This window comes from Diabrotica undecimpunctata, chromosome 2, assembly GCF_040954645.1.
Source record: "Diabrotica undecimpunctata isolate CICGRU chromosome 2, icDiaUnde3, whole genome shotgun sequence".
Classification (NCBI taxonomy): Eukaryota; Metazoa; Arthropoda; class Insecta; order Coleoptera; family Chrysomelidae; genus Diabrotica; species Diabrotica undecimpunctata.
In genome coordinates this window covers 83,084,803-83,110,316 of record NC_092804.1, presented here as the reverse complement: position 1 = coordinate 83,110,316, position 25,514 = coordinate 83,084,803, and the positions used below count along the sequence as shown (strand labels likewise).

The window sequence follows — 25,514 nt, the reverse complement described above, 5'->3', positions numbered from 1 at the left end:
ACTCAACTATAGGCTCAGGATTTCTTAACATTTTGGTTTTTGATTCATTTGCTTATATGTTGGAGTAAAAAAGTTAGGTCCTTTAACAACTAGTCATGTTTTTCATTAAAAAATCCTCATTTTCTGCTTAGTTTAATAAGCAAGCCTAAAGTAGGCTATGAGAAATTAACAATGTGATAGATGTTAAATTGTTAACAGTCAACAAGTGTTTTCTTTGTTGTGAAAATTAGTAGATTTATTATTCAATTACGTCCGGAATTTTTGTTGTTGTTTGGTGAAAATGGTATTGTTCAATGCTTTAGACAAATGCACAACCACAGCATACATCCTGGACAAGGTAGACCTTGAGTTACTACAGTTGTTGAAGACCTTATTATTAGATTATGCATGTTAATAGAATAATTTAGAACATGACTTGTGCATTTGAAAACCAGCTACAGTCCCAGCATTAACTGCAAACCACGGCAGAGCTAGATTGCAATTTGCCAGAGCACATGCAAACTGGAATAATGACTTGAGAACATCCAAATGAGTGTTATGGACATGGACATGTCTTGTTCCTTTTAAACAGTGAATGGTACATAACTGATATTTTATCTGAGCATGTTGTACCTCTTTCTCCTTATATTATTAATAATTTTTTGCTAATGCACGATAATGCAAGACCTCACGTTGCACAAACTGTAACTGAATATTCAGACTTTGAATTGACCACCACAAGGTCCAGATCTTAACCAGGTCAAACATTTTGTCTGACATAATTGGCAGAACACTACTACAGCATTTGCCACCTCCTAGAACCTTACAAGAGGTAAAGACAGTAGCACTTGAGATTTGGAATGATATTTATTTATTTATTTAATAATATATGGGATTACCCAATTATAAAAAAAATATATGTTAACATAGTGTAAAAATCAATCCCTGTAATTGCATACACACCAAGTGAAATTAAAATCCCAATTATAAATAAAACAAAATATTAATTATATATAAAACAAGATGAATTAAAATAAACAAAAAAGTAACTATTGTCAAGCTCTTTTTATCCGATTTTTAAATGAAGCCAAGGAGACACCAAATATTTCTAAATTTTTTCTATTAGTTTACTTTTCAGTGTTTGCTCAATGGGTGAGTGCATACCATAATTTGTATGGTGGAAAGGTATATAAAACAGATCAACATATCTGAGACTTCTGGAGGGAACATATGTATAAACTAATAGATTGGAGAAGTTCAGGACAACAAATTAAACCATTTATTAATTTAAACACAAATACTAAATCTTATACTAGACAAATACTATCTTGTCGAGTTTTAATAAATTCATGTTGAGTGTTTTCAAAATATCTGTATAATCATGATTAATAATGTGTATGTTTAATTTATATCCACAATATCTTAAAAATTTGTTCTGTAATCTCTCCAATATAAGACAATTCATTATCTTTAATTGTATAAGAAGTATCATATTTTTTAAAACCTATATAAAGACTTATATAGCAGTTTTTAGCAACATTTAAACACAAAATATTTTCACACCAAATACTCAACTAGTCTAAATCTTCTTGAATTAAAGTTATGTCATTATCTGAATCTACGGATTTAAATAATTTCGAATCATCTGCAAATATCAGGAAATCACAGTTTCTAAAATATTCTGATATATCATTCACAAACATATTAAATAACAAGGGTGAACTCTTCATGTCACATGAATTATATTTGAATTAAAACAACCTATTCTCACTTGTGTGTGTTTTCTTAAAAAGCTGCTAAACCATTGTAAGGATTGATGACTGAAGCCAAAGGCATTTAATTTGTCTAATAGGATGTTATGATCTACTCTGTCAAATGCCTTGGAGAAGTCAGTATAAATAGTATCCATCTGGCTGGTATTCTCTAAGGCATTTAATGTTTTTTTGTTCAAAGGGTACTAAATTTGTTACCATTGATTTATTCTGAGAAAATCCATGTTGATTGTGTATTAGGTGCTCTTTACAATAAAATTTTAATTAACCTTAGTCTTAGTCTATCAAAATGTTTTGGTATAGAGGATTATTTACACACGCTTCAATTATTTGTTATGTCTTGTTTATTACTGGATATAAAAATTGGGTATAGATAGATATAAGAATGCTTCCATGAAGTTGGGAAAACTGATGTCTTTAATGATGACTCGAAAAGAAGATGTAAAGGATTAGTTAGTGTATAAATACAATTCTTTAGAAAGTAATCAGCAATAGCATCTGGCCACTGCTTAACTTATTAGGTAAGGATAAAATGTTATTAAAAATATCTTCGACTGAAAAATTAGGTATAAAAAGATTGCTGTTTTTCTTTCCTTCCAAGTTATTAATATTTGATTTTGGCGAATAAACTGTTGAAAAAAATTGACTACAGTTTGAGTTTGTCCAGTTGTTGCTATAATATTACCATAATACATACTATCTGGTAAATTATTTGATGCTCTCTTACTATTTACAAATTGCCAAAAGTACTTAGGATTACTTCCTAAATTATGGTTTACTTGATTCAGATAAGTGTTATAACCTTGTTTTGATAAATCTTTCCACAATCTTTTGGTTCCACGAAAATCGCATAATCCTGTACAACTAAATAACGTAAGTTGGCATTAAACCATTTTGGATAACTAGAAGTTCTAAATCTTTTCACTGGTACAAACAATGATAATGACATATTAAGTAAGTATGTTGTAAAATTCTGTTAGAGCATCTTCAAGGTATCATTGAAAGATAGTTATTGTGACCTTTATCTGCGTTTAAAATATCATGATAAAATTCAGTATATTCTAATGACTTATCTTGACATTCACATAAACTAATATTGTAGGTGTAACTTAGATAATAGCTATTTTTAAAAATCGGATCTAAAGCTTTTGCTACTTGTAAATCACAAACATTTGTAAATACTAAGTCTAAAACACATTTCTTTCATTTGGAATATTAATCATTTGAAAAAAATTCAAGGAACCATAAAATTCAGCTAAGTACAATGCATGTGGCCCTTGAGGGCAATTCACCAGGACACCTGATTCATTGTTATCCCATGAAGCTTCAGGAAAATTGAAGTCGCCGAATATATATGTCTTGTGATGATTATACCTTTGAGATATATCTTCAACTGATAAACAGTCTTGTTCATATATTAATTCTACAGATTTTGGGGGACTGTATACCCCTCCAATTATAAAATTTTCTTTACCAAATGAACATAAAAGAAAAAGTTGTTCGATAGATTTGTACAAAGGTTTCAGCACAGTTCCCTTAATGTAGTCTTTAACAACAATCAAAATACCCTCTCCTCTTGACTTATAACTAGTATAAATAATTTGTTGTATTGTATAAAATGATTAATTATTTCCTTTTATCGAAATCAATATTAAACTCTATGTAATGTAAACAACAAGAAACAAATTAAGAATGCTTTAAATTAATATGTGATGAAAGGATAGGTTACAGTTATTTTAAAAATCCAAAAAAGCTGGCAATTTCTTTTTAAATAAAAAAAAATTTCTAAATCATTTTTTGTGTTATAATAGTATATAATTAAGCAAAAAAAGATTTTCTTTAATAAAAAATAAGCTATTAGTAGACATATCTGATAATCAGTTGAACTGTTCTTGAGATACTGATACAAACACACTTGACCAACACAAATTTTATAGGATCGTAAACGTTCTTTCTACTTGTTTTTTCTTGCTTAGCCTAACCTGCGGTTTTATGATTACAATACACCATCAATACACGCACGCACACACACACAAACTAAACTTTTACTCCAAATCACTTTCCTCTTCCCCTTCTTCATTTTCAGTGTCCGAAATCTCACCTACATTTATAATTAAATTATCGACAACTTCGTCAAATTGAGGTTCTACTTTTAAAAACTCTTTTTCGCATTTTTTTGCATGATCGCATCGTTTCTTCCATTCTTCGACTGAAAATTCAGAAAAAAAGTTCACAAAATTGTTGCACAGCTTTTATATTAAATGATAGGTTCTTTTGTGCAACATGTTGTTTCAGAGAAGACCATACCAATTCGATGGGGTTTAGATCAGGGTGATACGGAGGCAAACGTAGAATACTATGATCATGCTGACTTAAAAGATCATCTATAACATATAACTTAAAACTCGGCTTGTGCATTTTTATTAAATTATACAAATCTGGTTTTAACATATCGTCATCGAAGTAAATATTTTTTGCTCTTAACCACTAAATCATTTCACTCTTTCTGGTATTCGAATTTGGTGGTTTGTCTTTTTGCACATTGTGGTAAGGGGCGTTATCAATTACAAGCACAGAATTCGTGGGTAAATTGGAAATTAGTTTTTCCACTAACCATTTTTTGTAATTTCAAAATTCATTTCGTGATGATAATCTCCCGTTAATGAATTTGATTACACACTAGTTTTTAACTAGTTGTGCATTTTTTATGAATCCATTTTCTCCACCAGCATGTACTATTATTAAACGTTGTCCTTTTGATATTGGCCTCTCTAAGTCCTTCATTTGAGTCATCATTCCAGCAAGTATAAACTGTGGGAAGCGTGGATGTATGTTTCGTTCATATACACTATCGGCCTATTTTCCTTTCTATAGCTTTTAATGGCACGTAAATATGACAGTCTTAAGTGACGAATATCTTGTTTTTCCATCAAAAGCTTTGTGTTTGTTTTTGTTTTTCTCCATCGAAAACCAATAGATTTGACTTGTAAAGAATCCATACCCCCTGAGTAACCGGTTTCTTTAAATTTTCTCCAAATATTTGGCATCGTGGGAACAATTTTATCTCTGGTATATGTATTTATTATTTCTTCTTAATAAAGCTTTATCGGCATCGTCGAGGTCAGTTTTAGGTTTTTTTTTTTGTTTCTACGTTTTTTCGGAGACTGGAATGACGAACTTTCACCAGCATTTATTTTACATTTTTCTTTTACGATATTTCTAATATTTCGTTCCGATACACCTGTAGCAGCAACAACGCGTTCATACAGCCGGTCGAACGGAATTTGCGGCGCTCCTAAGGATTTTTCTTCCTTTATAAATTGAAACACATTCGAAATTACTTCCCGAGTTTGCCTATTAAACTTATGCATTTTTAAAGTGCTTTTAAAATTCATCTTTTTATATCATTTAATCCGGCACTGGTTATTATGTTTCTTAGTTAAAGAGGAAACAAGCACACACAACAAGAGTCTAAAATCTATTTCGAGCGACACGTGGTAGGTCTGTCTACTACGCCGCCAAAGGAGGGGCTTAGCGACCGCCAACAGAATCCGTGTACAGTAATATATATATATATATATATATATATATATATATATATATATACTATATATATATATATATATATATATAAAATATATTTGAGTTTTCCAAAACTATATTTTTAAAAAATATTTATTTAACACAAAATACTAACAATAGGTTTAACTACGATAAAAGCAGAATCTAGACTAACTAACAATATGATTTTTTATACAGAAAGAAATATAATATTAAAAGTATAACATTCGGAACGTATGTTGTCTTAATCAGCGTTCTTCAGTTCACTGGACTTGGGTCATTACCTCATTAAAGCTTAGTTCGTAATTTATGGGTCGATAACTCCTCCTCTCCTAGAACGAAGCCTGTTGTGGAAGTTCGATTGTTGGCCCTTCTTCTTCCTTCTTTGTAGAATTGTTTTTCTTTGTTTTCGCTATTTTCTTTTTAAATAGAACAATAATTGTTATAATTATTCCAATGTACAATAGTGTTGTCCAAATACTTGGAACGTGATACACAGGCGTAGTTTGTAATATGGGTCTTAATTCATGATTTGGAATATCTTTAAGTTTTAATGAATTTAACGTTATTTCCATTGGTGCTATTTTAAGAATGTCGAGATTTAATTGTGGTACGTTTATCATCATTGGTTGTCCTGATGTGACATCTTGAAAGGTTAACTCTTTATTCTGGAATATAATTTTACATGGTGTGTTCTCTATGAGATAAATTCCGTTTAGGATTTTTATTTGCGTCTCTTCTGCACATTTAATGAGTATTTTTTCTTCTTTAGGAAAGACAGCTAAATATTGGTTAATTTCTGGGATAATTTCGATATGGTTTAATGGAATTTTCGCTTTTAAGTATTGGCAGTGTGTGGAGATGCCATGGAATAGAATTTCATCTTCACATGAACGCGCTATCTCAGAGTGGAGATAACCAGGACATTGAAAGATCTTACCATAAGTACAAATGTCATTTAGAGGAATTGTTATTTTTTCGTTTTTTAATAAATATCTTGAGTTTGGTAACATGATAACAAATTCTGACTTACTTTTAGTCGGGATTGGTAATAATTTATAAAGGTCGAAATTAGATTCATAATTAATAGGAATTGAAAGAAAATATTGTATTTGGTTCTTTTCTATTTTACATGTTATTTGTAAAATAGCTTCGAAATCTAAAATGTTTTCATATTTTACTTCAAAGGGTAGTTGTGTTTTATAATGTGATGAAATTTTTTGGAGTTCGTTATATAATTCACTGGACTTAATAATGCTAGGATGTAATGTTTTTAGTTTACAAAATGTAATAGAATTTTGGACATTTTCCATTGTATTGAGTATTAGGTTGTATGTTATTATAATTTCGTTAAACATGTCTTTTAAATAGTTGACGTTTTCAAGATTTGTTTGGAAGTCTACTATATTTTTTATTGCCAAAATTTTTGATTTTAAATTAATTTCATTTTCTTGTATGTTTTGAATTGTTTCATTAAAATTATTGATAATTTCGTGACTTAGCGAATACTGGTTATTGATTTGGCTTTGCAAGTTTGCTTCATTCGTCTTTAAGTGTTCTAGTATTGAGTTAATTTTTTCGCCATCTTCGGCATCTAAATTTCCTGTTACAGCTTTAATAATTGAACCGAACCCATTGATTATACCTCTTTTATTTCTTTGCAATTTTGTATGTATGTTTAGATTTTCAAATTGTTCCTCAATGTTATTTTTGACGTACTGTGCTAGATTAACATAATTTTTTGTTTCGTTATTAAAAAATTTACAATTAGAAAGATTATTTTTCAAGTGATCATATTGTATATTTAAGCTATCATATTCTTCTAAAAGCGGATTTAAATTGTAATAATGGACAAATGTGTGGCTAGATTTTTGAAGTTTTGCAGGTCCCAATTTGATTGGTAGTATGCCTAGATTATGGGTAACATCTTTTATTTGGATTGCTGCGCATCCGATTGCGAGGAACCTGAAAATTTGTAAGGTTTTCTTTTAGGTCGTTTGACGTTAGAAAAGTGGATATTTTCGGCAGTATTTTTATGTCGAGTAACTATTTTCGCGGTTTTCCTTTTTTTATTAATTTTGCTTATTTCTTCAGCATTGTATTTATTTTTTGTTTTACCTTGGAATTGTCTGTTACGCACAAATATTTTAGTGAGGATTATTTCAGGCAATTCTTCTCGTTTTTCGTTAGCTTTTGAGATTACTTTTTCTTTTACGTTTTGTAAAGATTTATTGATATTAGAATAAAGTATTTTCATCTTTTCTTTATGGTTTGAAATATAATTATTTAAAACTTGTTGCTCGATATTGATATCAAAAGGAGAATTATTATCTATATGTCCCGTAATCAGCTCGTATGGTTTCATTTTTGTTACTGAATGGATGCTATTATTATAGGCTAGTAAGGCATAATTTATTTTATGTTCAATATGGTCATTTTTATATTCTTTTTGATTATTTAGTAGTCTAACGTGTTCAATGATCGTAGAATGAAATCTCTCGGCAATTCCATTAGACTCTGGATGTTGAGAGCTTATAAAATGTACTTTTACCTTGTGTAACTCTAACAGTTCTTTGACAACTGAATTTTTTAATTCGGTTCCATTATCAGATATTATTTGTTCTGGTATGCAGTGATGAGTAAAATATCGGATTAATGCATTCGCTACTTCAATGCCTTGAGCTGAATTTATTTTGTATAGTTGACCATATTTAGAAAAAGAATCTATTATAGTTAAAAATTTTGTATTTTCCAACGTAATCGAATCTAGGTGTACAATTTGGAAGGGTTTAGTTGCAGTAGGTGTTATATTGAACATGGGTTTGACAGGTTTCCTGTCGTACTTTGTTAATTGGCAAATTTCACAATCATTTATGAAGGTTTGGGTAGATGCTCTTTGATTCGGCCAATAATATAAGGCCTTTATTCTACTTTCTGTTTCATCTAATCCTCTGTGGTTTTGTTTTCCTTCGTGATAATTTTTTATTATTTCCTCAATTTCATTTGGTGGAATATCAATTAGCTTCTTGGTGCATTTAATAAGAGATAATTGCGAAGATTTGAAATATTTTTGTATGACGTTACTAAATATTTCATATATAGGATCTTCGAAGTACAAATGATATTTAACTTTAGGTGCTATATATTCTTTTACAAATTTAACTATGTCGCGTTCAGTGTTATTTTTTGAGAATTGTACAAGAATTCTTTGTTTTTTATCATAAAGTTTTATAATAGATGGTGCTGCTGGTTCGTAATTAACTTGAGAAATGATAATTTGATTTATTCCAGTGTTTACCGAGCTTTCTGATATAGGTATACCTGTAATCGGATTTTCTATGTTTGTATGGATTGTAACACCGTCGCTATCATGGGAATCTTCATCATTGGCATCTTGATCATTTATTATTTCATCGGGTTCAACAATCAAAGACTCCGAATCTACATTATTTGGGGTTCCTAATAATGTTTCATCAAAATTTTCTATATAGTCGAAGAAATTTGGAGGTGTTTCGGGTTCTATGTCTTGAGTTTCATTTGCATTTAATCGTATTCTTGATAGACAATCACTATTTGTGTTTAGAGCACCTTTTTTATAAACAATCTCATAGTCATACTCTTCGAGTTTTAGTCTCCAGCGAACTAATTTTGAGCTAGGATCTTTTAACGAAAATAGCCATTGAAGAGGCTTGTGATCTGTCACGAGAGTCACACGACGACCAAAAATGTATGGGCGGAAATATTTAACAGCCCAAACTATAGCGAGGAGTTCCTTTTCTATCGTAGAGTAGTTTATTTCTGAATCATTCAATGTTCTACTCGCATAAGCAATTGGTAGATCAGAACCTATTTTTCCTTGACTTAAAACTGCACCTATTGCAAAGTTACTCGCATCTGTTGTCAGATTAAATGGTTTCGTAAAGTCAGGATACTGTAAAATAGGTTCATTTGTAAGAAGATCTTTACAAATATTAAAGCATTCAACATAATCTGCGTCTTTAATATTTATTTCGTTATTCTTCTTCAGTCGCATTGTTAAGGGTTTTGTAATTTTTGAAAAATCTTTAATAAATTTCCGATAATATCCCAATAGTCCTAGGAATCCTTTTAATTGTTTCGTTGTAGCAGGTATTGGGAAGTGTTTTATAGCCTTTATTTTTTCTGGGTTTGGCTTTACTCCGTCTGGAGTGACAATATGACCTAAGTAGGCCACTTCTTTTTTTAAAAATTCAGATTTGTCCAACTGTATCTTAAAGTTGGATTCACGTAGTCTCTGAAATACTTCTCTTAAATTTATGAGATGTTCTTGGAGGCTAGTGCTGAATATTATAATATCATCTAGGTAGACAAGGCATTTTTCGTTTTGTATGCCTCTCAATATGTTATCCATTACCCTCTGGAATGTAGCTGGGGCATTTCTAAGGCCAAATGGCATCCTTAAAAATTCATAATGCCCATTTTCGGTGTTGAAAGCGGTTTTTGGGATGTCTTCTTCTGCCATTTCTATCTGGTGAAACCCAGATGCTAAGTCTAGCGTGGTAAAGTACTGACAACGCCCTAATTTGTCCAAGAGATCAGTAATATTTGGAAGTGGATATCTATCTCCTAAGGTGATAGCATTTAAACGTCGGTAGTCAACTACAACGCGAAATTTAGGTTTGTTGGAGGCATCGAGTTTTTTAGGAACCACCCAAATCGGTGAGGACCATGGAGAACTAGACGGTCTGATGATATTTTGGTTTAACATGCCTTGAATTTGATTTTGGACTTCTTTACGATATATTTCCGGATATCTGTATGATTTAGAATATATTGGAATCTCGTTAGAAGTTTTTATATTATGTTTTATTTTATTAGTGAAAGACAATTGGTTGCCCTCAATATGAAAAATGTCCGAATATTCTCTTATTAGTTTTAAAATGGAATTCCGCTCTTCGGTATTCATATGTTCGGTACGGATTTTCGAAATATCAAATTTAAATTTTTCGGTATATATAGAATTAAGATTGGGATGATTTATTTGTTCGTATTCATCGAACTTTTCAACTTCTATTGGTGAACTTAAATCAACTTTAAAATGGGACTCTGATGAGTTCGTAATAGTGCATAGGGCTTCATTATTAACAACTCTTGTAATACATTGGGGAATTTCTAATTTTCCTAATTTTGTATAAGGTACAATTACGTCACCATTTTCTATATTTTTTATGTTTAACCTAATTACTTGTTCGGAACGTGGAGACACTACTATACAATTCGTGCTGCCAGCGACCGGTCTATAATAGAAAATTTTAATTGAGCAAGTAGGTGTTTTTAGTAAATTATTTACTAAATCAATATTTGCTTGTAATAATTTTAAATTATCTAATCCTAATAAGCAATCGAAATAATCATGAAACTTAAATATATGATAATTTAATTTTAGCGGCTTTTTATGCCTAAATATAGACGAAGAAGGAATTACGGTACAGAAATTTTCCTTGGTAGTTCCAAGAGCAGTAGAAATTTGAAATGGTTTTTTGTATATTGAATTTTTAAAATATTTGTCACCTATTTTTGGTGTAATAAAAGATTTAGTGCTCCCGGTATCTATTAAAACTTTTAAATTATGTTCAGGGAAAATTATGTACGGCAATTCGCATTCTTTGTTAGTTAAATTTAATAACTCTACATGCTGTGGTTTTCTTCCGAGGCTAGCTCCTCTAAAAAATGGTCTTGGGATGAACTTTCAGGACAATCTATATTATCTATATTATAAAGTTCTTCCGCGATAATATTTTTATTTTGGCTTGCAAAATTATTGGGGTTACGGAAATGAGTCCTATTTTGGAAGTTTTGTGTTGGTCTGTACGTATTATTAGTTGTTGTACTCATTGGAGTAGGGTTTGGGAATTTTCTATTCGGATTTGGCTTGAAAGCATCATTGTTTCCATTAAAATTTGAATTTTTGCTTGTGCTAGGATTATTTTGGAAAGAAGATTGTCTCATATATTGAGAATTCGGAGGATGTATAGGGTTTTTCTGTGTTGAAAATTGATTCCTTTGTGTGTATTGAATTTGGGGTTGATGTATAATTTGTTGGTTTTGTCGGAAATTGGATTTTGGCCTGGATGAATAATTATTATTTTGATAAAGTTTGGGATTTTTACTGTGAGAAGAATTATTTTGTTCGAGATATATTTGAAAATCGTTTGTCAGAATGCCTAATGCAGAATTTAAATCAGGGGGATTCTTTGTACGCATTAGGGTTCCAAGAGGTTCTTTTAACCCACGTAACAGTACTCTTAATGCTAAATTTCGGAAAAAGCTACCGAGAATATTAATCTCAACCATATGTTCAGTTTTTGTGGACAAAACAGATATTTGATGATTTAATAGGTGTTGAATTCGGTTATAAAAATCGAATGGGGATTCATTGCCTTGTTTTAAATCTGAAATTTCTATGCTTAAAGTATAAATATCTCTTTTATCTGAATACGAATTTATCAAAGCGTCTTTTAAATCCTGCCAAGTTCTAAGAATACAAGAAGAAATATTAATTGCGGCTTCGCCTTTTATTTTTGCTATTATACTTGACATCAAATATTCATTTTGAAAATCATTTACATCCGCAGCATTATAAAATTTATTTACAAGTTTTTCGCAAATTTCTAAAAATCTAGGAAGTAATGTATGATTTCCATCAAAATCTGGAATCATATCTAAGTATTCTTTCTTTAATTGTGGAACTGCCATTTTAAATTTATTATTTAATTTTATTATTTCTGAAATTATTTTATTATTACTATTAAAATGTAAATTAGTTAAAATTGAGTCAGAATCTGTATCTGAGTTACTACTCTCTGAATAATCAGTATCTAGTGTTAAATTAGGCTCTCTATATGACATTAATTCACTTACAGTAATGTAGCGATCTTGTCCATGGAATACCTTGCTTTGGAACTGGATCTAGAGACACTCACAATATTCACTTGAAAGTCCCTCCGGTATAGAAGTACGAATCTTCTCGTCAGGTTACTCAATTCGCCCAACTGGAATTCACTTCGCGAATATGGTTCAAATGGTCAAAAAATCGTAGAAACGAACCGAGAGTTATATTCATTAACGCCCGTTTGACCATCCAATCTGACTGCGCCAAATATATTTGAGTTTTCCAAAACTATATTTTTAAAAAATATTTATTTAACACAAAATACTAACAATAGGTTTAACTACGATAAAAGCAGAATCTAGACTAACTAACAATATGATTTTTTATACAGAAAGAAATATAATATTAAAAGTATAACATTCGGAACGTATGTTGTCTTAATCAGCGTTCTTCAGTTCACTGGACTTGGGTCATTACCTCATTAAAGCTTAGTTCGTAATTTATGGGTCGATAACTTATATGGGTCGATAACTATATATATATATATATATATATATATATATATATATATATATATATATATATATATATATATATATATATATATATGTAGGTAAAGTTTATGGTCGGTATGGACCTTACGTAAGATGGAGTGAGAAACACCTGTTTAAAAAGGTATATTAGGTTCGCCCTTTATATCGTCGAAAATACATTAGTGCAAATAATAAAAGGGGAAGTTCAACGTTGCCAAACGTATTGGTTTTATTTGACCTGTTGTCTTTCTAGCATTTGAACAATGTTCATCACATATGTTCACAAGATAATCAAATTTGGGCGAATTAATTTAAATGACAGCTTACTGTTTTTGATTAGGAATACGACACAATTTTCCTTTACAATAAGTTTAATTTAACATTTTGATTTCCACTTCGGAAATCGTTTTATATACTTAAATAAAATTTATTAATGTTTCATATTTTAAGTACGATTTCCGAATTGGAAATCTAAACATCAAAATAAGCTTATTTTAAAGTCACATTGTGCCTTATTCTCAATAAAAATAATAAACTGCATTATTCGCCAGAATAAAAAAGCTTCATGCAAAATTATTTGGCAACGTCGCGTCGTCAAAGTAAGGACACTGGTAACGAACAGAACTAGTTTGGCATGTCATGCGTTTTGCCTGGGTTTATAGTGAGTTGGTATTTTATAAAGCATAATACATAAATACAGTACTAGTAAAGCATTAGGAAGGAGCAGCTGTCTTATATTAAATTTAAACTGAACTAAAAATTACGTCTTTTAATTAAAAGTAAGATATTATTTAGTATTTTCCAAACAATATCTTTGAAACCATATTTTGTTTAGATTTTTTGAAGGTAGTAGGTGTGAAAATAAAAATTAGTTCTATAAAAATGAAACAAAAAAAGATAAAATTATTATAAAAGTATAAAATTTATTCTATAAAAATAAAATCAAATAAAAACTAATTCCAACACCAGTGTTTAAATTAAAAATAATTCCAAACAATTAAAAATTCTACACCAAATTCTTAGATAATTAAATGTTCAAACACACCAACAAATTGTAACGAACACTAACCAAATCTATTATACAACGCATGTTTTGGCTAAGTTGGATTATCTTTTCCTTCAGTTTCTCTAAGTTGGTGGCTCGCTCGAACTCATGCCTGTACAATTCCGTTTTTAGCATCTCCCAAATATAAAAATCTAGAGGAGTTAATTCGGGTAACCGAGGGATCCATTTTATTGTACCGTCTGTACTAATGACACGTTCAGTAAAAATTAACACTAAATAGTCTCTAACGGCTTTTGCATTATGTGCACGACAGCCGTCTTGTTGAAACCAAATTTCGTTAAGTTAATTTGGAGACGTTGAAGTGCAGGAATAATTAGATTTTGCAGTAATTGGAGATATTTGACTGCGTTTAAATTGTCTTCAATGAAAAAAGGAACAATAATATGGTTCAAAATTCCAGTCCAAACATTTAACTTTTGTGGATAATGGGTACTCACAGACACGCTCAAATGCTTATTCTCCTGAGACCAATAACGTACAACGGATCGATTATGTTTCTTGTGAATTGTGAAGGAGGACTCATCTGTAAACAAAATATTTTAAAAAAATTATTATTTGCATGGCATCTCCCCATCATAATTTCACAAAATTGCATCCGTTTAAATTGATCATCAGGAAATATTTCTTGAGTTGTCTGCACTTTATAACAATGGTAGTTGTTTCTTTTCAAAATATTCCCCACTGTTTTTGCATTCAAATCAATTTCATCGGCAATTTGTTTACTTGAACACAGCGTCGCTTCAGCCAATGCGCAAACTTGAATTTCTCTAATTTCTCGTTCTTGAGAAATTTTCTTTTCGCGATGTTGATCTGATTTTTTACATCTCCCATTAGTACAGCCAAACTTTTCAAATTGACCTCCAAAAAGAAATACACAGCATAGCGATCGGCCTGTCTCGTATGTAGATTAACATTCAAAAGAACGGACGAATGGCGATGTTGAAAAAATTATCTTTTGGAATTATTGGAAATTAGGTTACAATTTCGTCAAATAAAAAAATTTTGTACCAGTATTTGTGTCAATTAGTGTTTCATTTTTAATATCATCATCCAGTTTTGAATGACAATATAACCGCTCCACTAATCGCCAATTTTTTGAATCAATTAATGTTTTAATTCAAATATGTAATAAGCCAAACCTGCCGCTGTTTCTTACGTATAAGCTGGATCGGAAATAATCATCTGGCGTTTACTAATGGGCGTGCCTAAGAAATGTGGAGGGGAGACCAAGGGGAAATATTGTTTTCTTTGTCTATTCGCTGAAAATATGATTTTATATCTGTGATAGATATCCTGTTAAAGTCTAAATTCTACTATACCAATGATAAAGTTTTACCTACACCGTGGATATATATATATATATATATATATATATATATATATATATATATATATATATATATATACATATATACATATATACATATATATGTCATAGTAAGAACATAAAACAGAACTAATAAGATCTTGAATTTTTGTACCAAATCTTCCGAAATTCTGACAATAAACTTGTAATGGGGATGAAATCCACCTTTGTCGCCTTTATTTTGTCTGTCTTTTAATTCTTTCCAAGCTTTACTGAACATATCCCTTTGTATATTTGTTTGATAACTATTTATTTTGATTTTTGAGTTTTGTAGTCTTTTTTTATTCCTTAAAATGTCCTTACCAACACTATTATTGGAAAAAATAACTCTAAGAGGACGAGACCTACTATTTGTGTTCTTCTCTACTCGAATAACTTTCATTACATCATCCATTGCTTCATCTTTTCCTATTTGCTTCATAATTTCCTCGACTTTAGTCCAAGACCAAATAGCAAACCTAATTTAGAGTATGTCTTGTCGATGTGAAGCCGTCATTAGAAGTAAAAGCGGAAACACGCGCTACTGACGCGTATTTAATTAATTTATTTTTAGTGACGTTATAACCTGTACTTCTTATGTTATGCTAATAAAAACATTCTGCCTTCCATCGATATACCTTTTTTTTGGTTTTCTGTTTTGCGAGACATGCCATTACATTTTACTTATATAGGGAAAAGGAGAAGAGAAGAAATACTACAACAGCAAAGGATAAAAAAAAAATACCGAGAACACTGCAAAAAAGAGATAAAGAAAAGACAAGTCGAATGGACCACATGATAAAAATGATGAGGAAATTATCGAAACGATCAAAAAGTTTTGCAAGAGACTATGGAGAATTTTATGGAAAAGGAACTACAAGTATTAGTAGATATATATGGAGCAAGGAAAATAGAAAATACTGCCATAATGGAAATTAACAGCGTGAAAAATGAAATTGAAGTAATGAAAAACAAAAGTAAATTAAAAAACAAAAAGGAATGATGATGTGTGAAAAGAAGAAAGAAATTAGTAGGGCTATGTCAGAGAGATTTACTTTATCTTCTGCGTGCCTAGTGAGCTGCCACCTCTTTCGCAATTTTCTTTTTTCCAATATAAGTGTATTTATGGGAGCAGGATAGGACTCGGAGTTGTGTTTGTAGGTAATTTCTGGTAGTTAAGTGAGCAACTGCATTTTCTATTTCGCTATCACTTTTAGGAGTTATTACTTTAAGAGTTTAGGTTTTTTTTTCTGAAAAATGGCTTTGGCAGAGCCAATTAGCCAGACTTGTTTGTGTTTTTTGTTAAAATCGACTGAATTTCAATTATTATTGATTGCAGATTCATAGTCAAATGTTAGTACTACATATAGCTAATATTTTTATGGATAGGTACATACATTTTGTTTTGATATATTTTTATTTTGTTTTTTTTTTTATTCTTTTATTATTTTCTTGTTTTTTTTTTGTTTTGTTTTGTTGCTGTTTTGATTTTTTTTTTGTTTTTTGCTTTTTTTGTTCTTTTTTTTTGGATTTATTTTTTTGTTTTTTGTTCTATTTCTATTTTCTTAATTCTTTTATGTTTTTTTTTTTAATTTGTGGTATACTTTTTTTTTGTTTTTTTTTTTCAAACCATATTACAGTGGAACCTCGATTATCCGTCTCTCTATTAACCGTCACCTCTGTTAACCGTCAGCGTTCATACATAAGTTATATTGACTACATAAGTAAAAATTTAGTCCTAACTTCATTTTGTTTGAGCATTGCGATCAGCCAAACGACATTCGTTGAAATATACACGTGCAGTTATGCCACCACCACATTATTTTATGTAAATAATTTTTGTTCTTATCAAGGGCTCTGGATTAAATTTCAAGGTAAATAGGTAGTAATAAATGATACCGTGCTTTTAGAGTTCTATTTTTAGAATCGCAAACAGAAAATAAAAACCCACAGCACAATAATTATTACAGTCAATATCTGTGTGTCACCATAATTCAGTTTGATTCAAATTCGAACATTGATTGTGTCACTTAGTCCTTTGATTCATTAAGTTTTGAAAAATGGAGCCTTCCACATCTGGAGCATCAAAAAGAAAACGTGTTGTTTTGTCAATTGAAAAAAAAAATAGAAATTATTGCATAACGAAAGAAAGGTGTTTCTGCTGTCGCATTGAGCAAAAAGTATGATGTTCCGAGAACAACAATCTTAAAGAAAAATGCCGAAGGAATTGAAAAGTATGGCTGGGGTGGCGATGTTGATGATTGCAACTCACAAAGATTTGCGTAAAGAAGCTAGAGAAGCTGCATCGCACATACAACAATTCATCGAGTGGAATTCTCGGCAAGAAGAAACAAATAAGGTAGATTTGATGATTTTACGTCGATAAAGAAATTCAGCCGTTGCAAAATGTGAAGTAACAATAAAAGAAACAAAGATTTCGGAATATTTTAAATCAAATTGATTCTACTGTACTAATATAAATCCCTCTTATATTGACAAATAAAACATACAAATAAAATTTGGGAGTTATACTATGAATTTTTTTTTAATGATCTTTTAACCGTCTTTTCGATTATCCGTCATACCCTTGGTCCGGTGCCCTGACGGATAATCGAGGTTCCACTGTAACAGATTATGCCTATATACTATTTACAACTTATATTTACATATTTTAACATGTTTGTAAATGCAATGAAGAATTTCCATATTATTTGAAACTATTAAAAGATTAAGGTTTGTTGGAAAACAACACTTAGAATTTATTAATTCCTTATAAAGTTCGTTTATATTAATAATTTGTAAATCACATTCTAATATAATATGTGTTAGATCGCCTATTTTACCACAAGTACAATTGGGAGTATTTGATAAGCCGATTCCATGCATGTAAGATGGCGTAAGAGCATGATTTGCTCTCAGCCGATTAATGGTCTTTATAAAATGTCGATTAGATTCTGTGTAGAACCATCTTATGGAGGGTATCCTAGTGTTACAATGATAAAAGTTTAAGCCAGTCTTACATTCTCTGTAATGTAAATGCCAATTATTTTTAAGTTTTTGTCTACTAACGGTGTCAATATCTGTCGCTGGAATTAAATTTCTGTTTACTTTTTCTCCAAGCATGTATGCTGATTTAGCCAAATTGTCAACGATCTCATTGCCTTTTATTCCCGAATGGCCCTTGATCCATGTAATTGTTACATTTAATCCTAATTGTATAGTTTCATAAAGAATTTTAAGAATTTCCAGTTCAATGTGGTTTATTTGTTTAACTGTTTGAATGTTGTTAAATCTGTCGACCACGCTTTTACTGTCAGTAAATATAACATAGTTGCTAGTCGGATTCAGTACTACATACTGAAGAGCAAACATTATTGCCATCATTTCTGCTGTGTATATTGAGCATTCACTGGGTAAGCTATACTGGTGATGGTAATTTTTATTTTCGTGGAACATTGCACAGGCCGTTTGCATCTTTTGACCCATCAGTAAAAATGTACTGATAATTTGTCCATTTTTCTTTAATGATTATATCAAACATATTTGGGAGTAAATGTGAGTTTAAGTAACATATCCTAACCTTTCTAGAAAATAGTGTTTTTGCCATTTCACCGTAGTAGGGCGGAATTTGGCGTTTATAGAGAATATCGTTATATTTTACCGTACTTAGATAGCTTTCTACCAAAGGTATAGATTTTTTAGTTCTCCAGTACCTATGGGTGAGGTCTAAAACTGATAGCTCATTAAGATCTTGAAGGTATTTACAATTTTTGGACATAATTCGGACTGTGAATTTGTCGCTAAGAAATTGGCGGCATAAATGCAATGGAGGTTCCACCGCTTTATTTTCCATTATTTGGACTGGAGTGGATTTTAAATAACCTAGGCATAATCTCAGGCATTTATTTTTTTGAATTTCAAGTTTGTTTATATGTGTATTGGACGCTGATCCAAATAAATGACAGTTATAATCGAAAATCGGCCTGATCATGTTACGGTAAAACATCAAAGCAATATTTGGGTCTGCTCCCCAATTTGTTTTACAGAAAGCTCTTAAAATGTTTATTGAGATTTCTGATTTTTTGACAATTTGATGAATGTGATCTTTCCATAACAATTTCCTGTCTAGATAGGTACCAAGATACTTAATACAGTTTTTTATAGGGAAATTAAACTTTCCCACATTAAGATTGCCTTGTGGAACTCTATGTTTTTGTGAAAAGTAACACACCTCAGTTTTTGTGTCGGAAATTGATAAACCTATTTCTTCATAGTACTGATTTACGATTTCTAATGTGACTTTCAAATTATCCTCACAGGTACTTAACAATTTTCCTGCTGTGTATAAAACAACATCATCAGCATATTGAAGAATTTTTGTATGGTTCGGTATACTAACTTCAAGATCTATGTTGTACAGGATGTATAAAATCGGGCTTAAAATACTCCCCTGTGGCAATCCAATATTAGTGAGTCGAGAGTATGAAAATTCCTCATTATTAATTTTTAAAAAAGTTAGTCTGTTAGAATACAAAGATTTTAAAAAGAGAGCAAATGATCTAGGGATTCCAATATACAACATTTTTTGGTAAAGAATGTTTAAATTAACATTATCAAAAGCAGCAGAAACGTCAAGGAACGCAGCTGCTGTAGACTTCTAGCCAATGTTCAAATCTATTTTTAATTATTCTTTCAAATGTTTTTAAAACACATGAAGATAAGGAGATAGGTCGGTAAGAACTTGGATCACGTTCTGGTCTGCCAGGTTTTTTAATCGGAATTACCAGGTACTCTTTCCAACTATTTGGTACTGGTGTCTTATTTTTCCAAATATTGTTGAAAATGTTTACTAGTGAAATTTTATATTCTATAGGTAAGTTGTATAACAGCGAATATGACACATTGTCAATACCTGGAGAAGTATTATTTCTTTGTTCAAGGGCTCGATGCAATTCCCATAAATGAAAATTTTCGTCAAAATTGTGGTTTTGTCGGGGTACTGTTTGGATATGTTCTTGTACAGTGTCGTCATTTGGAACCCATGCCGGTGCAATTTTTCTATGGAATTCCTGCAACCATGTATCTTCGGGATCAATAGGTACTTTGTTGGCTTGTTTGCGGTTTTTAAAACAATTAACTTTTTTCCAGACATCTTTTATTGGTGTTCTTGAGTTAAGGCTTTCGCAAAAATCAATCCAATTTTTCTTTTTCTTCTGTTTGAAGATTTTCTTTGCAATAGCATCTAGTCGTTTATACTCCATTAGGTTTTGGAGCGTTGGATTCTGTTTATAATTTATAAACGCATGTTTTCTATTTTCAGCTGCTAACTGACAATGATTGTTCCACCATGGTTTCGGAATATGACCTTTGTTTTTTTCTTTAATGGAAGAATGTTTTGGGATAGCGACGTTGGCTGCTTGGTTTATATTTGTCAACAATTCTTCGTAGATTAATGGTATTTTCATTGTTTCCAAAGTACTGGTATAGATCATCCAATTGGCTCTGCTAAGGTTCCATATTCTATGTTTTCTACTGGATGTGGCTTTTGCTGCGGAGAAACTTTGTGATGAAAAAATAATTGGCACATGATTAGATCCATAAGGTTCTTGTAGAGTATTCCAACGAAAATGAGAGGCGATATCTCGGGAACAAATGGTTAAGTCTACAGCAGAAGGTTTATTGGAAATAGCAAGAGTGGGGGATCCGTCGTTTAAATATTCTAAATTACAGTATTCTATAGCATCTAGAAGATCTTTACCTAATCTATCATCAACTTCGCAGCCCCATGCCAAATTGTGTGCGTTAAAATCGCCTCCAATTATAAATGGTTTTGGTATATTTTCTAAAAAATTGATCCATTGTTGAATTAAAACTTTATTCCTGGGTTCATTATATAGAGAAATTATATGTAAAGGTTTCTTGAAATGTGAAATTTTTATTGAAATACACTTATATGTAAACGAATACGTATTTTGAAAATTTATTTCTTCATATATGATGTTGGATTTCAAAAGGATTGCACAACCGCCATATCCATCAGGGCGATCAGCTCGAACACAATTAAATTCTTTAAAATTATAATATTTTCCCGGTTTGAACCAGGTTTCAGATAATAGAGCTATAGTGATGTCGTTCTGATGAAGTAAATATTCTAAATTTTCTTTATTGGCAACTGCTGAACGACAGTTCCACTGTAATATGTTTATTTTATTTAAGTCTGCGAATTTGATGCTAGATTTTGGTTAAAATGGTTACTAATTATCTGAATTACATCAGCTTTTGAAATATTAAAATTATTATTTTGTTTAATTGAATTAATAATTGTAAGAACCGAATCTAAAATGACATTTATTACAGAAGAATTTAACTCTTCTGACCGTGAATCTGCAATGTTTAAGTTTTTTTGGTAAAATTGACTTTTAACTATTCCCTCAGGATGTTTTGGAATGGAAACTGTAGATACTATTTCTTTTCTAGCTATATCAGTTGGGTCTGAATTATTTGGTTTCTGCCTTTTATTCGGTCTACTGGTATTTGTGTGAGGATTAAATATGAATTTAGCAAAATTATTTCCTTGGGAGGAAGTACAAGATTGTGAATTTTGTGGAAAATTTGTATCATTGTTGGCTGTATTGGTCCTAAGAACACTAGCATATGAATTCTTAGGCACTTGTTTATTTGCATCGTAAAAATTAACGTTTGTTAAACCCATCGTCTCTTTTATTAACTTTTGTCGTGTAAATTCTGGGCATGCGCTTAAGTTTGTGGTCAAATGATTCCCCTTACAACTGAAACATACTTGTGTGAACTCAACTTTTGTACAATTCTTTGAATTATGGGTTTCTTGGCATCTGTTACATCTTGGCTGACTCCTACATTGATTTCCCAAGTGGCCGTATCTAAGATAGTTAAAACATAACAAAACTTTCTGTTTATATATTTCAACTTCTTTAATAACCTTATTGATTACTATATATTTAGGTAAAGTTTGCGATTTAAAGGTCACAATACAAGATTTAGTAGGGACATATTCGACAATTTTTTCCTCATTAACAATTTTTTCTACTTTACGCGTAATTCTTTTAACGTTTGCAATTTCAAATATGCAATGACTATCATACTGTTTAATTCTATTTTTAATATACTCTTCCGATAAATCTGTGTCTATATCCCTAATAACTCCTTGTCTGTGTAAAATAAATTTTGGAATATACAGATCTAAATTATTTAAACGAAATATTTCTAGAGTTTTGTTTTTAATGAGGTTATTGGCAGTTTTATAATCTTTGCATTTGACTCTAATTCTATTTCGGCCAATGGCGTCTATACTTGAAATCATATTGTCTGCTTCAGGAAAGTTAGACAAAATAATTTCACCAATCTTTAAAGGATTTAGTTTACCTTTAAACTCAGTAGAGCTATTCTCGATATATACATGATATGGGCCTAGATCATTACTATTGAATAAAAATGCTTGCCTTACCTGTTTTATTACTTTTTGTTGTGTCTCATTCAGATTGATTGTATTTGCATTATTCATCAAATTAATTGGAATTGGAGTACTTACAGAAATATCCATTTCGGCATCACTTTGACTATCGAATATATTTCCAGATATAGCTGGTTTTGTGGGTTTTTTGGGGTCAGGGGGTTTCCCCCGCTATTGACACTCATATGGTTGGTGGTTCAACAAACGATATTGCTGTTAGAATGCAACAAATTTCACAATTTAAAGCACAATATTAATTGTATTTCTAATTGTACGTCTAATTTCTATGAATACTACTACGGAACTGTATTTAATACTATAAATCTCTAAAAAATTATAAGGAACTTCAAAAAGCGTGTTTCAACTTTGACAGTTTTTTGACAGATGAAGAGTTTAGGTTAAAGGATGTTTTTATTTCTTCTCTATATCTGTTAATGTTTGTTCTTTTGTATTCGAGAGTATTAAATGTTTAGGACAGTTACGAAGTTGGCTTTGTAGATCTATGAAGAAGTGGGAATGATCTGATGAAAGGTCAAATGAAGAAGAAATTTGGAGGTAGGTATGTGACATTTCTTTTACTATAGCGAAATCAATAAGATTAGGAATTTTTTGTCTATCAGTGGGCCAATAAGTAGGCAGTCCAGTAGAGAAAGGAATTAAATAATTCTCATTAATACATTTTAATAATTCTCGTCCACGTAGGTTATGATTCTGGAGCTTAATTTATGATGTTTGGCATTATAATCTTCAGCAGTAATGAAACGGTGTCCGAACGTCTTAAAGTATTCAGTAAAATGATCAGCTCTAATTATTTTATTTGGTGGGCAATAAACAGCAGATAAAATAATCGGGCCTTGTGAATCTTCGACCTACACTGATGTTGCTTGCATGTTAACCCTACTAATTTTATTTATTTCATTTGACTTAATGTTATTTCTTATAATAATTGCCGTCCCTCCATGGGCTTTAGCTAATGGATGTTGAGTTACATAGGTTGAATATGTGGGAATATGAAAATGGCTCTTATTAATCATATTTGATATTCGGAAATAAACATGACATCTAGATTACGAGAGTAAATAAATGCTTCAACTTCGTGGAAATGAGTGGTTAAGCCATTGGCATTCCAACAGCACATAGTTTAGTGTTGAAGGTTAAGCTTAGATATCAGAGACATTATGAGATCAAACATCTTATCCATTCTTTCCATTAACTTATGTACTACTAGTTCCAGATTGTTTTGTATGTGTTAAGGAGTTGTTGTTTCTATTACATGAGAAGTCTCATCTTTGAGTGTAGCTTGTTTGGTGTTTTTCAATTTAGGACTATCATCGTTGCGTTGACGTTTCTTGTGGTGGGCTATTACTTTTTACCTCATCTGCATCTGGGAGATCTTTTTGTGGCTTAACTGTTTGAAAGTTTGGTAAATTCTTATGTAGATCGTTGTTACGTGTTTTAAACTTTTTCTGCTGTTCATATAGTGATTTATAACTGTCTTTGCGATATTTTGCAGGTGAAGGAGTCCGGGCTAGGCAGAATTTTCTAATAGCTGGATTTATGTCCTCGATGATAACTAGATGGTTCTTGGCTATCTAGTTGGTGATCCATAGTTTTCCACTAATTATAAATAGGAATGATTAAGATACTCCGGCATATTTTGTTAATATACCGGACGATTTCGTTTATATTTATGTTAATAAATATAGCAATTAAATTTGTTAGTTCTTTGCTGGATAATTATAATAACATTAAACGCAAACACTTTTTTCGGTTATTGTGTTTAAGTTTCTTGATAACGAACGGCTTATACTAATTATAGGTACTAATTACAAAAATATAAGATAATTATACACAGTTAGTTCGTCTCAAACAACTCACAGATTCGAACGCGACTGGCTAATAATAATTATAATCTTATAATTTGCAGTTATTATTTTATCAATCAATAATGAACTTTTACGAAATATTATTAATAAACATACTTTGTAATATAATACAATTTAAATAAATATCAAGTATTGTATTAAGAAAATTAATAAAAGTGTAAAAAAAAATTAAATTAAAAAAAAATACATTATCTTTTCATAATATTAAAACTACAATGGACTGTATAATAGTATATGAATAAATAAATATTGCATTGAAAAATATCTAGTTAATATCAAAATTGTTGTACGTTTTCAAAATAAAAAAAGTACAGATTTAATTAAATTTACAAATTATCTATTAATAATTTGCATATATTTAACGTATGCTTCGTAAATAAAATAATTTCACCGTGATTCGATTTTGACACAAAACACTGAATTTTTTATTAATTAAAAATTACATTAAAAATAGAACTTATTGCAAAAAAATATTTTATAATTTTGTTTCAAGGGTCAGACTAAAAAAATGTTAAAACTGTGAAACAATCAGTTGGTTATTAATAAATATCGACCAAATAAGTAATTGGACTTCGTAAGTCCTAGGTTTTCGGCCAAAATGACCGGAAGTCGATATTTGAACTCTTTGTGTAACTTTGCATCGATTGATAAACAATTTCGCTAATTTTTAGTCATTTTTGCCAGACTTCCGCTCATAACTTTTTAACCGGAAATGACATCAAAATGGGAACTAAATATTGGACCCCGACTTTTCAATACGCGCCGATTAATATATCACATGTACTATTTCGGTGACTTTAAAATGATGCTTTCGGTTGCAAATCTGGAACCGAAAGTACAAGGTCAAATTTCTCATCTTTAATACGATTTTTGGGTTATAAGCTCTCATTCGACACCTCATTTGTCATTCTATCTATTTAATAACGGAAAAGTTGTGTTTACGGTCAGACAGACATGGATAATTAAAGGTTTTTACCATTTTTTTTTTTTTAATGTAAAATGTGTGAAAACA

At 30.7% G+C, this 25,514-nt stretch overlaps 1 protein-coding gene across 1 annotated transcript in view; it reads left to right on the top strand.

Annotated features, from left to right (window-relative positions):
* LOC140434706 (U11/U12 small nuclear ribonucleoprotein 48 kDa protein-like) overlaps window positions 1–25,514 on the top strand; it is a 39,135-nt gene that overhangs the window by 1,518 nt on the left and 12,103 nt on the right. The window lies entirely within an intron of this gene.